Source organism: Pholcus phalangioides, unplaced genomic scaffold (assembly GCF_987345545.1).
Source record: "Pholcus phalangioides strain wild (caught in Gottingen) unplaced genomic scaffold, Ppha-v1.0 ptg000017l_1, whole genome shotgun sequence".
NCBI lineage: Eukaryota > Metazoa > Arthropoda > Arachnida > Araneae > Pholcidae > Pholcus > Pholcus phalangioides.
In genome coordinates, this window is record NW_028301610.1 from 6,293,748 (window position 1) to 6,307,529 (window position 13,782).

Genomic DNA, 13,782 nt, shown 5'->3' on the forward strand with positions numbered 1-13,782 from the left:
CTCAACCAATCGATTACGGCGTCAAATATCGGAAAAAGATCGATTATTACAATCACGAATCCATTTTTGATCCAAATAAACGAATTTACTGTATATTAATTCAAAAGACATTAAGATTTCATTTTAGCTAATTTTATTGGCTATGGCTTTTGAATCTTCCTGCCGATTTTCCTTCATTGTGACCACTTGTCATTTTTTTAATTGTAGTGATTTTTCTAATCCGACATGGTATTTTGTAGTCAAATGAGAAAAAAAGCTCAACCAAAATCACGGAAATTACCAAGAAAATTTTTTTATTGTTATAAATAGGTGGGTCGACCACATATTTTATTGAGACCAAACAGGACATTAAGCCAGCAGTCATCAACTGTAGCCAAACAGTAGGTTATAAACTATTTTTGATTTCTATAATCAAACTATAGAATTATGCCCAGGTAAAATCACCGCAGAGAAAATTTTGCAATTCTTGAAATTGAAACTTATATTTTTTCATTTTTTACGCATTAAAACTTCAGGAAATTCAAAAATGACAAAAATCAACAATTGCTATCGTCTTGCTGATCGTTTTTTATATTTTACATCCAATTTTAGATTTTCACACACACATTTTTCAAATTTTTCACTCTCCATGGAATATCCAGTATATATATATATAAGGGGGTTTTCATCTTCAGAATAAAATCTCGATTTAAGAATTTATAAAAATAAAAATTAATGACCAAATAAAGCCGAAAAAAGCATTTCTTGGATGATAATTATTTCATGAAATGTATAATTTGCCCTAAGAACTCATTATGAAAGTCTTATAAAGAAACCATTTCTAAATTAATTAGCGTGGAAGGCCACAGAACGTTCTAGAACCTTAAGAAAAATCCAAGTCTTTTTCTTAACTTAAAATTACAGTTATTTAGTATAATAATTACACTACAAAATTCTAGCATTCTTAAGATTTTTTTAGAATAATTCAAAAACACGCGTTTCCCATATTATTAAGTTCTTTATTTCCGGTCTCGGTTCCCAGGATTTCGTGAATAATCTGGGTAACTTTCTCTCATTTTCAATGGTAGAAAGTCTGGAAATGCATAACTGTATATTGTGCGCTCGTATGCGTATATTGGAGACTTAACCAGTTCTCGCTTTCTGCATGGGCAACAGGGATGCTTGCCTATGTTTCAGGGCCCTAAAAATTTAGTATATATATATTTTTACTCATTGTTTTTGTTATAAAACTTTTAAAAATCGAAAGATGTCCCTAAGGCCGGTATTACACTATAAAAGTTTTCTAAAAGTCCTTTTATAAAACTTGAAAAATTCAACCAATAAGATTATCGGTTGCATTTGTTCGAATGTAACCTATGAGCGTTATTGGTTGAATTTTTTCAGTTTTATAAAAGGGATTTTATCAAACTTTTATAGTGTAATACCGGCCTAAATCACATTTATGGGCAATTCTTTTCTAAAGTGTCCATCATTAGCAAATATTATCAAATATTGATTTTCACAAATCAAGTGGATTTCATTTTTTTTCTCTTCTTTTTAATATTTCTTTATGTACTTTAATACTTTAATACTTCTGTTTAATTGGCCGATAAGTCGAAGCATTGGATAACAACTTTAGTATAATCTGTGATGGTCTTTATACTCAGTGGTAAATACTTCATCTCAGCAGCATGTGTTGGGAACAGACAAACAACGCTGGCAACAAGTGCTTCCAAGCGTATAACTGCAAAATGCATCCACAAACTTAGCTCATGTTGTTCCTTTGCATCAGCCACTAATAGAATTTACACAACACGTTTGTGGCAATTCCTAACTGTATGAAAATTGGCAGAAGAATTGTGAAACTGGTCGAGTAAAGAAAACAACACCAAAGAGTAAAGCCCCAAAAATACTAGATGCTACTCGAGAACAGGGGTCTCACTACTCTTTCGACTTGAAAAAGTCGAATTTTCAAAAATGACTTAAAAAAATATTTCAATTGATTGCAAATCAAATATTAAAAATTTCGTGTCAATCGGTTAATTTTTTCTTTCATAATTGAGGAAAGAAATGCTGGATAATAGTGTAAACGTATACTAGAAAAAACACTTTGAACGACATTTTCTCAGATTGCAGTTTTTGAGCTCATCCATAAGATTTAAAGAAAAACTACTGTCCCAAAAATTCAGAGTTTTTGCAAAAAAGTTTAGCAGATATGTGTTAGTAGAATAGACCTCGGATTTAGCAATCGACTAAAGGGAAGTATTTTTAAAAAATGTTGAGTTTAGATTTTTGATATTTATATATTTTTCAAACTTTGAAAATTCATAAAATTCTAACGATATCAAAGTCCGAGGTCTACTCTGCTAACACATGTCGACTAAACTTTCTTGCAAAAACTCAGAATTTTTGGGGCAGTAGTTTTTCTTTAAATCTTACGGATGAGCTGAAAAACTGCAATCTGAGAAAATGTCGTTCAAAGTGTTTTTTCTAGTATACGTTTACACTATTATCCAGTATTTCTTTCTTCAATTATGAAAGAAAAAATTAACCGATTGGCACGAAATTTTTAATATTTGATTTGCAATCAATTGAAATATTTTTTTAAGTCATTTTTGAAAATTCGACTTTTTCAAGTCGAAAGAGAGAAACGTGAGACTCCTTAAATAGGGTAAAATCATCAGTTCGCATTAATCTTGTGAAAGAAAAGTGCCATCTTTAGCTTTACGGTGCGTTGAACCTGAGACAGATCAAAAACTGGCTTTTGATATTTATTATAAATGTTTCCGGCAGAGAGTAAGAAAAAAGATTTATGTTAAGGTGTTTAATGAAGAATTTTTTTATATTAAATTTTTCCATTCAAAATTAATTTTATCTTTTGTTTAATGTCTACGTAAACAAAATGTATTTTCTGACGTTCATCTTTGTCCATAGTCGTGCGGGGCGAATACTTGCTTTGCCCCGGAGTCTCGTCAAGTCCAAGTCGGGTCCTGGACTTGACCCGACATTACCGGTCATTACCGAACATTACCGGTTACGGTTTCTTTGTGAAAAGGAAGTTTTAAAAACTAATTCCTCTCTGATATTGCACATTTGATATACTACAATAAAGAAAAACAAAAACGTGGTGGATGAAGCTTGTAAGAGCTTATTAAAGATTGCAGCAGATGTCCGTTCGTGTTGTTGTTGGATGGGGTTTGGTGATATAACACTGTCGCAAGTTCGACAAGTATGTACGCACATTGGCGTCTTGATTGGTGACATTGTCATCGTTGCAGTTCAAAATGGTTCGGGCTCTGGCCCGCCAAACTGATTTAGAACGTAGCTAGATAAAATAAAGACAACGAATGACTTGTAATACTTGGAATCGATAAAAAAAATCCCTATCTTACGCGTATTAAGTATGCCCCAATACACGGGTCCATTTGGGAACGGCTCAGGGGCTCTTTGATTAGGACGATTAAACGCAGAGCCATCCTTGGGAGTGTGCGACAGGTGCTGTGGCATCGGGCCCGCATTCGCTGAAACAGAAATGACAAAAAATGGTAATCAAACAAGGTGGCTGTGCTCTTCAGTTATGAAAATGCTCATGACAATTCAAATCATATAAAGAATTTACAGCATATTTATACCACGAGGGGTGTCCCACGATTATTTCTGCACTAGGCTCCGTGGCTGGTAAGTGCGGCACTGATTCACACGGCCCGTTGTGAAAACCGATTTCAGACTTTTCCTATGAGAAAGTAATATGATTTGGTCATAATTAGACAATACTACACTGAAGAGCCAAAAAACTGGTACACCTGCCTAATATCGTGTAAGGCCCCCACGAGCACGCAGAAGTGCCGCAACACGACGTGGCATGGACTCGACTAATGTCTGAAGTAGTGCTGGAGGTAATTGACACCATGAATCCTGCAGGGCTGTCCATAAATCCGTAGGAGTAAGAGGGGGTGGAGATCTCTTCTGAACAGCACGTTGCAAGGCATCCCAGATATGTTCAATAATGTTCATGTCTGGGGATTTAGGTGGCTAGCGGAAGTGTCTAAAGTCAGAAGAGTGTTCCTGGAGCCACTTTGTAGCAATTCTGGACGTCTGGGGTGTCGCATTGTCCTGCTGAAATTGTCCAAGTCCGTCGGAATGCACAATGGACATGAATGGGTGCAAGTGATCAGACAGGATGCTTACGTACCTGTCACCTGTCAGAGTCGTATCTAGACGTATCAGGGGTCCCATATCACGCCAACTGCACACGCCCCATACCATCACAGAGCCTCCACCAGCTTGAACAGTCTCCTGTTCACATGTAGGGTCCATGGATTCATGAGGCTGTCTCCATACCCGTACACGTCCATCAGCTCGAAGCAATTGGAACAGAGACTCGTCAGACCAGGCAACGTGTTTCCAGTCCTCAACAGCCCAATGTCGGGCCCAGGCGAGGCGTAAAGCTTTGTGTCGTGCAGTCATCAAGGATACACGAGTGGGCCTACGGCTCCGAAAGCCCATATCGATGATGTTTCGTTGAATGGTTCGCACGCTGACACTTGTTGATGGCCCAGCATTGAAATCTGCAGCAATTTGCGGAAGGGTTGCTCGTCTGTCACGGTTAATGATTCTCATCGTCCCGTTCTTGCATGACCTTTTTCCGGTCCGCAGCGATGTCGTAGATTTAATTTTTTACCGAATTCCCGATATTCACGGTACACTCGTCAAATGGTCGTACGTGAAAATCCAAATTTCATCGCTACCTCGGAGCTGCTATGTCCCATCTCTCGTGCGCCGACTATAACACCACGTTCAAACTCACTTAAATCTCGATAACTGCCATTGTAGCAGCAGTAACCGATCTAACAACTATGCCAGACACTTGTTGTGTTATATAGACGTTGCCGACCGCAGCGCCGTACTCTGATTGGTTCCATATCTCTTTATTTGCATACGCATGCCTGTACCAGTTTTTTTGGCTCTTCAGTTTAGAACAGTGGTTCTCAACCTTCGGAAGACCGTGGCCCGGTTGATTTCTTTTATATGAGTAGAAGGCCCAGTAATACGCCCGCCTAATGCGATGCACCGATCTAATGCACCGATTCATTTTTACCTATATAAATAGGTAAAAATGAATCGGTGAGCTATTCACGGCCCGGTTTGACTGATGTCAGGGCAAGGCGATTGAGAAACATTGTACTAGAAGGGTAGTTGGCCTTGGCGTTATTCGGTGTAAAATGGTGATAACTGGCGAAAATTGGCTACCAGTTTTGTCGTACTGGAATTTGGTCATCCTTATCTGTGATAATGAAATCTGATACAGAGATTTTTGGAAGTAGGTATGTACCATATATTGGTAGTATAGTCTGGTACATTGCATATTGTGTTACATATAGGGTGTGGGCCCTCGGGCCCATAGTTCCATCGACCCGGCTCTGGAAAACGGCTCGAAAAGATTCTATTTCAAAAAACGCAACTATTGTCAACACAATTTTTTTTATAAAAACGAATTTTACGTTGTGTTACATCACTGGCTAAGGAAGGCTACGTGTTATGAGGGCTTGGGGCTGCAACATTTTTGGGAATAAGTTTCTATGAAAGATGCCTTTAGGTAATGAAACACTCAATTATTGCCAATGAAATAAAATGAAATGTTAGAGAATTGAAAAAAATCAATAAATAAAAATTCAAATCCAGAAAATTGTTCAATGGTTTTGCGGCTTTTTATTGGATTCGGCTCAAGCCTCATTGGATCATGTTTTTGTAATAGTATGGGTTTTAATACAGCTGTGGGGGAAAAGCCAAAAAAAAGTATTGTTTAGTTATATTTGATTTCTTCAAAAATAGAACTTTCTAGAATCTCGAGTTACGCGAATTTTCCTTTAAGAAACGTATTAAATTGAATCTTGAGGTGTTAGTCAAGTACATACTGTACTAGGCGCTCAAAAATAACTCGACACAAAGAGAAGCAAAATCAAGTAAATCAATTTTACGATTGAACAGATGAGAGAAAATAAAAATGGCGGACGATGGCGCGTTCCTTTTAAGGCTCAAATGCAGTTTTTTCTCATAAAACGCCTCTTTTTAGTTTTTTTAGTCTCACTAAAAGGAAAGAAACATCTCAAAGACGTTGCAGTGAGTTCAATGGTATATATCCATGGACCCCATATTCTAAGCAAGAATTTGGTAAGGACTTTTAGCGGGCTCCTATTTTCTAGTAAATTTATAGTGTGAGAAATAAAAAGAGTCCTCAGGCCCCCGAAGGACAGGAGCCCATTCAGGGGAATCCAGGGGTTATTTATATAGGATTTTCATAGATAAACCCTGATTGAGACATTTGAATAATATGCATGGATGTGGTTCCATGATTTAAAAACCGGTCTAGAGTCCTTTTCAGAATGGTATTATTTCAATTAACTCCTAAAAGACAAATGTCACCACACCGATTAGTGTCGAATTTTCTCTTGGAGGGACATAGTAATCCTAAAATTGGCCATAAATCGGTCTAATTGCATAAAACGACCATACTACAACCAAAAAATGATATTAAATAGATTATAACAACATGGATTTTAAAACGATTATTATTAATGCCAAGCAAAATGCACAAAGTGGAATAGTAACCTTAGAGGCCTCCCAGAAATGGGGCAAACATGGGCATGATGTGAGCTGGATGTACAAAGGGATGCATCATAAATTTTGTTTCGGACAGTGGTCAACCTAGATTCTGGGACCATAATGTTGAACGAGTGGTCAAAGTAACGCTCCCATAATTGGCTTCTCGGGCACCTATTGTGTTGTGGCTCGACGCACGGAGAGCTTTTAGTACGGATAAATATTATAAAGAACAGGTGGATTCAAGTGAAACACCTGTAGGGCTCTCTCTCTCTCATTGACAGGTGCAAGTTTTAGGAGTAGTATCAATTATTTGCGAAAAGCAGAGAGGCTAAAAATAGTCTTCAAATGAAAAATAAAATAGCTGACAGAGGAGTATCGAGAGCTCCCTAGTGTCAAGCGGATAGAAACCAAAACTTGAATACGAGTCGTTGTAACGAAATTTCAACGTTATCTTGAATCCGTGATACTACATAGAGGATGCGTAATATTTAGACAGTTTGCTACTTTGGAATTCAAAACGTCTTGAGAATCTCGAAGATTCGAAAACGTGTCTTATCAGACGGGATCAAATGGCACTTGTCACCAGATCCGAAATGAGAAGAAAAGCTTTAATGAATATCATTACATTCCCCGAGATTCATATTCGATTTTTAACCGTATAACGTTACTTTTCTTTATGGACATCTACCAGGGCAAACTATCTGGGAACTTTTAGTTGGGGATTGTCTACCGCAGTGTTCCTCAACCTGTAGTCCGTCGATCCCAATGGGTCCGTGAGTACTTTGTAAGGGGCCCCACGAGATTATTTTCGTTTGCTACCATTCATTGACGCATATTATTACTACATTCTGCATTTTATGGGAGGGTGGTGTCGAAATTGACCTTCTGACATTACAGGGGCAAGGGGGTCCACAGAGCATTGACCATCATTACAGGGGGGTTCACGACATCAGAAAGGTTATACACCGGTTTACAGGTTGATTCCATAATTCCCCTTGCCACATTTCACCAGCGAACCGTAGATCCTAGAGGAATACTTCTAGTTGGAAAAAGTATCCAAATAACGTGTGGTACTGAAATATGTCATCCATGTTTACTCGTCTCTCTTGATGCCAAAAAAAAAGTTCGAAATCCACGTTTCTAAGTGCAATATTCACTGAGATATTTAAATTCGAAAAACGGAGAGACGTTGAGAAAAACAGCATTAAATACGGGTAAACCGTTTTATCTGCATCATTTAACGCTGTTTTTTCCAACTTTCCTCCGTTTTTCAAATTCGAACATCTCAGCGAATATTGCACTTGGAAACGTAGTATTTTTTTGTTGGCATCAGGAGAGACAAGACAATAAATTTATAACTGGGTTCTTGAGCCCAGAGTGTCCGTATAAAAGTTTTGCATTTTTATTTTAATAAGTATGCAACTCCTCGCCACATGCATGACATATCAAAGTGCAACACGTTATTTGGAAACTTTTTCTAATTGGAAGTATGCCTCTAGGATCAACGGTAATCCGTTAAAATGCGGCAAGAGGAATTATGGAATCACCCTGTATAAATAAGATAATGGTTCAGAGGCCCGAACTAAAACTGCCTAGGTTCGACTCAAGCTTTATGTTGGAGAATTAATACATTTCGAATTAATTCTGGCCCCATACTACAAAATACTGTGGATGTTGGCACATCTACAGCAATCCCCTGCCTCGCCAGTGGAACATAACCTTCTAGTAGTCAGTCACGTTTCCCTCGAGCAACAGGTTGAACAATGAAAAGACTTGGTGAATACCTGTAACATGAACTTGTAAAAAAAAGTGTAATCCCAACACAACAGGATCAGTATTGATAAATTGCCAGGTTAGTCATTGCAGGGCGTGTCGCCACCATGTTGGCAAGTTCAAAAAGAAAGTCGAGAGGAATAGGATGCGCGATGCTCGGTTTGACATGCGCAACATCAGTCAACAGTAAAGTCATCATCATTTGATTCTTCTATTGGCCGGAACATCATAAAACGCGATTTTTTGACGGAGGTCAAACAACAGCAGGGGGTGGACGCTGCCATCTTAGGCGAAAAGGAACAGCCAGAATCAGGGAAGCGTGATTCCTTGGCATGTTAATTTTTTTTGACGCTTCATGGTGGTAGAATCCGAAATAAAATAAAAAAATTAAATGATGTTAGAAGAGACGAAGAGACATTAAAGGTGACAACTTAATGAACAGCAAGAAGATCTATTAAAGTTTTTACTAATAGGACTCGTGTTAAGGCACGACGTCAAGGTCGACTCGGGTTAGTTTGATGGTGCCTTTGTAGATCAATATCTGGATTCATTGCCAAACCCTATATTTTATTAATTTTTATACCGATTCGATTCGGCATGACCCCCACATGTGGGGAGGGGGTTGACAGGGCTCAAGCCCTGGGGACCGTGGCTTGGCTTTTCCCTTTTTTTCAGATATGTCCAATCTGTTCAGGAAAATAGAACATTTTAACATCAACCTTACCAATGCGTATCAGCGGATCTCTTGAACACTAAGCATCTTCTTTCTATTTTTGCAATTTTTTTTTCCTACAATACACATATACGATATGCTGTACAAGGCAGCAGCTTTCGGGTGCGTCTGTCACGGGGAAATTTTCTAAATTATTACGTTTAAAACATGATGTTCAATGATGTTATATGAATTTTCCAAACGACTAGCAAAAATATCACCATCATATATTCCCATGTTTTTACATATTTATCTACCGTCTTGATATTAAGACAAAATCAAGAACAAGTAACCTTTTCGCGGCCATCATTTGATAAAAAACAATTTTTATCAAGTAACCTTTTATTTAAATCATCAATTAGACAATTGGTTTTCTTGTTTCACACAACAAAAATGAAGTGCAACCAAATTTACACTGTTTTTTTGACATCTCTTTTATACTCCTATCAGAAAATGCACTCAAGGATTAGAAAATTTAGATTTGTTGAATAATAAAATTTACTTCGATTTTTTATAGTGTACTTAGTGCGAAGAGTATAGTGTGTGCGTGTGTGTAAAAAGTTTTTACTGCGTTACACTTCTATGTACTGCACAGAAAATAGCAATACAATTATTTTAACACTATCAGTGATATTACAAAATATCGATGTTATTAAACGAATTAAGGGAAAAATATGGAGACGTTTAAAAATATATTGACGTCGATTTTGAGAACGAGATGTAAAAAACATATTGTAGCGAATTTCACAAAATGTTTTGAAAACATATCGCAATATATATATTTAACCAGTTAATACCAGTTAATAATATATATATAGTTAGTATATAATATATATAATACCAGTTAAATAATATTCTTATATTGAGATGAGTTTGAGATTAGAATAAAGGCATTTTTATGCCAGATTTGAAAAAAAAATCTTTGTACAGAATATAATAATTTATAACGACGTAATATAGACACCTTTTTCTCTTAACCATGCCATGCTTTAAAACGGCACTGGTAATAGTTTAATTATAATAATTTATTAACCGCACCCATATTACTAAATGTATTTTAGGCTAAAATCACTATCGGCAATCCGACGACCTGGTTTGGAGTCGAACCTTATGTGAGAAGAGAAAAATTTATTTCTACTAATCAATGTATTAGTTACAATTTTTTGAAATTAATTAATTAAACACGTAATTATTACTGATATTAGTCAGGAAACTTTAATATTAAAAACATTGTAATATATTAATTTTTCTGTAACTAAATACCTCTAAATTTATTTCAATTGCTACTGTTTACGACAACCGAATCCCGGGAAATTCCTGGTATCCCGGGATTTGAGTACTCTAATTCCCGCTTTTCCGCGATAGAGAAAAACCTGGAAAACGTTAATCCCTAGTATGAGTATACCTGCTTGATGAGCAAACAAACTATAGAGATGCGGTGGATACCTTATCTGAGAGAAATTAAGGATAAATTTCACACTGTGTATATCCGTAATAAAACTACGTGAAATCTCGATATAACAATATTCTGTGGACGAAGAAAAATATCATAGTAGAGGTATTGTACTGAGAAATTGAATTTTCTGGATGTTAATGCCGAAACTGATTTTTGGAAAGAAAAGTGATTTGCCTCCTCCGGGAATCGAACCCTGTTCCCCTTGCATACCGGGCAAGTGCGCTTTTCTTTCCAAATATTAGTCTCGGCATTAACATCCAGAAAATTCAATTTATCAGTATATTTCAGGCCGAAAAAATACCATCTCTGCAGAGTTAGTTAAATTGAGAGACTTTGAGATTGAAATACCGACCACCAGGACCGCAACTAGATCGGCCGAGGCAAGCACACATATTATTGCTCCCATTTAATGTTCAACGAGAGGTTAAAAGGTGAAATTTGTGCCCCTTTCTGGTTCGGGCAAGAGACCCCCTTGCTCCCAACTTACCCCACCTACGGCCCTTGAACCATGGACCACCGGAAACTTCCATACTATAAAATAATTTACCGTACAGCGCTTTTGCGTATTGCACAGAAAGTAGCTTCGCCGCAACTTAATAAACACTTTGGAAAGGTAGATAGCGCAAAATACCAATGTTTATTAAACGCTCGAAAGAACAAAAACTTTTGAAGAATTTAAAAATACATAGAAAGGGAATTTTGAGCGAAATATGAAAAAAAATATCTTTGTATAGTGGTTTCAAAAAGTCTATAAAACAATATCCTTATATTTATCATAGCGTTACCTTAGATTCAGGCCCGTAGCCAGAAATTTCGTTCGGGGGGGGGGGGGCAAAGTGATAAAACAACAGATTTAGCCATCTTTTTTCCTTTTTTCGGTCATTTTCTCACATTTCGGGAAGATGAAATGCATCAAAAATTGTCGCTTGGCGGTCCAGTGGTTAGGGAGCTAGTATCCTCTGATTGTGCAAGTCTGGGTTCGAATCCCGGTTCTTCGATGTCTACTAACACTAACAAATTTCCTTTTCTTACGGATCTCTTGGGAGTGCGTAAGGGGGGGGATCACGTTAAAAAAAAAAAAAATCCCGGGTTTATCTGTGAATCATTGTTTTTCTCTACAGTACTCTCATAGTTTGAGAAATTTTGCATCACACAAATACTTAATTTTGTTTTGCTTCTGCATAAACTACACAGTCTAGAGCCACCCTTTTTGGTTCCATTCGTATGTTAAACTTACGAATACGAGCCGTAAGGGTGCTCTTCTTTTGATGATGGGTACAGGCAGATTGCAATTCGAAAATGCATCTGAAAGGACAGGTACCCAATGATTATGGTTCACCAAAAATAATGTAATATCGGCCATGCCGAGATTCAGTGGTTGCGTTTGAAGCCACTTTGTGAAATCCTAACAAAGCAGTCGATGGGAGAAAACATTTTTAAATGTTTTTTAAATATTTTGAAAAAATAGTCTAAAAATTTCAGGTCTACCTTTTTGGGAAATGCGAAAGAAAAATACCAAAAACTTTCAAAGATGTCCCAAAAATAAACAAAAATGATCCAAGAGATGATTTGCAAGTTGATCCAAGATCCAATGATTTGCAAGTTGAAAGTCTCTCACCTCCCCTTTTTTTTTCTATGTCCGTATTTAAAAATATTCAAATCATATAATTCAGCCTTAGATTAGTTACTTCTGAAATATATGAAATTTCATTTAATGTTTTTTTTCCTTTATAGATTCGACATCGAGTAATATATACCTCTAGGGACGGGAGTGGGGGCACCAAAATCATTCAAGTGCTTAGAGCCTTCAAACGTTTTAATCCGGCCCTGGCTCAGGGGGAGGATCAAAATCATAATTTTCATACTATCAATTTACAAAAATCAATGGGAACCCACTGTGCGTGGGAGTTGAACCTTGGTTTAGGGGCCCGTTCCAAGATGTGACCCGATAATATTATTATAAAAAAACAAGAGAAATAATCAATAGTTGAGGTTTTTCAATCACTTTAATGTCACACACATACAGGAAACATTGAATCCACATAATATACACGATGTTCATACATTGAAATATACAATACCAATTGTTTCTTGTTTTTGGAGGAAAATGTGCAGGAAAAAACCCCATAAATTTGAGGACGTAATGTGCAAGAAAAATACACAATAATAATAAAATTATATACAAAGATGGTGAAGAATGAAAAGAAAAATGAAAATCTACAGAAAAAATGATAATATATTCAAATGAAATAAAAAGTGCATTTTTATGTGTAAAATAAAAAAATATGGGAATATTTTTAGGAAAAATGATAATGTTTCCATAAAAGGGGCTGTTTCGAATAAATTTCTCTATCTTTCCGGTAACTTTGGTAGTCCATAATAATATTATTTACCACGATTAGATTTCAAAAATGGGTCCGTTAAAATGATGACCAATCAGGATTTCTGAAAAAGTTCGAAAAGGCTGCTCTAGAAAGATATCAGCCCACGAAAAAAATTTCCATTTATTCATTGATTTTAGCGTTATAATTCAATAATTCGCGTCACTGTTAATTTTTCGAGGTTTTGCTTTATGTGCCATCTATTGAACATTGATGGCGTTAGACACTATGAAATGTCACCTAAGCCCCCAAATATTCGCATTATGTTGTTTGCATCTCATGGTGAGTTATCGCCGTTTATTTCTCTTGAGATTTCTTTGGAATCGTCACTTTTGTGATGATTAAAGACAGAGAAATCCATCAAATTGCGTTCGAAACTGAAATTTTAAAACTTAGGAGTTGATGAAAATAGCCTATATAGGGTTGCCATACGCAAAGCCATCTAAGCATCATGAGGCCCCGGCTGCAGCGATGCTCTAAAAACCTTCAACCATGCAGAATAACTAGCCCAATAATTTACATGCTCATTCTCGAAAATAATACCACCGGATCTCATTATCTTTATTAGAGCTTTTTATGTACTTTGAATCCCCGGCCCTGCCCGAACCATATGATATATTATACTTGTCTCTTCAAGTTTAAAATCCGTAATTTCCAATTTTAAAACAAAATTTGATGACATTATCAAAACAGAAAAGTGACGGATCGAAAGATCTCAAGAGTAATATACAGTAACGAAAACAACGATATATATCTGGGGATTTAGAAGACATTTCATTGCATCTAGTACCGTTGATTTTCAATAGATGGCGCAACAAACAATGTACGAAAAAAGTTGGTCCGAAGACTCGTATAAAGATGTTTTTCAGATTTATTGG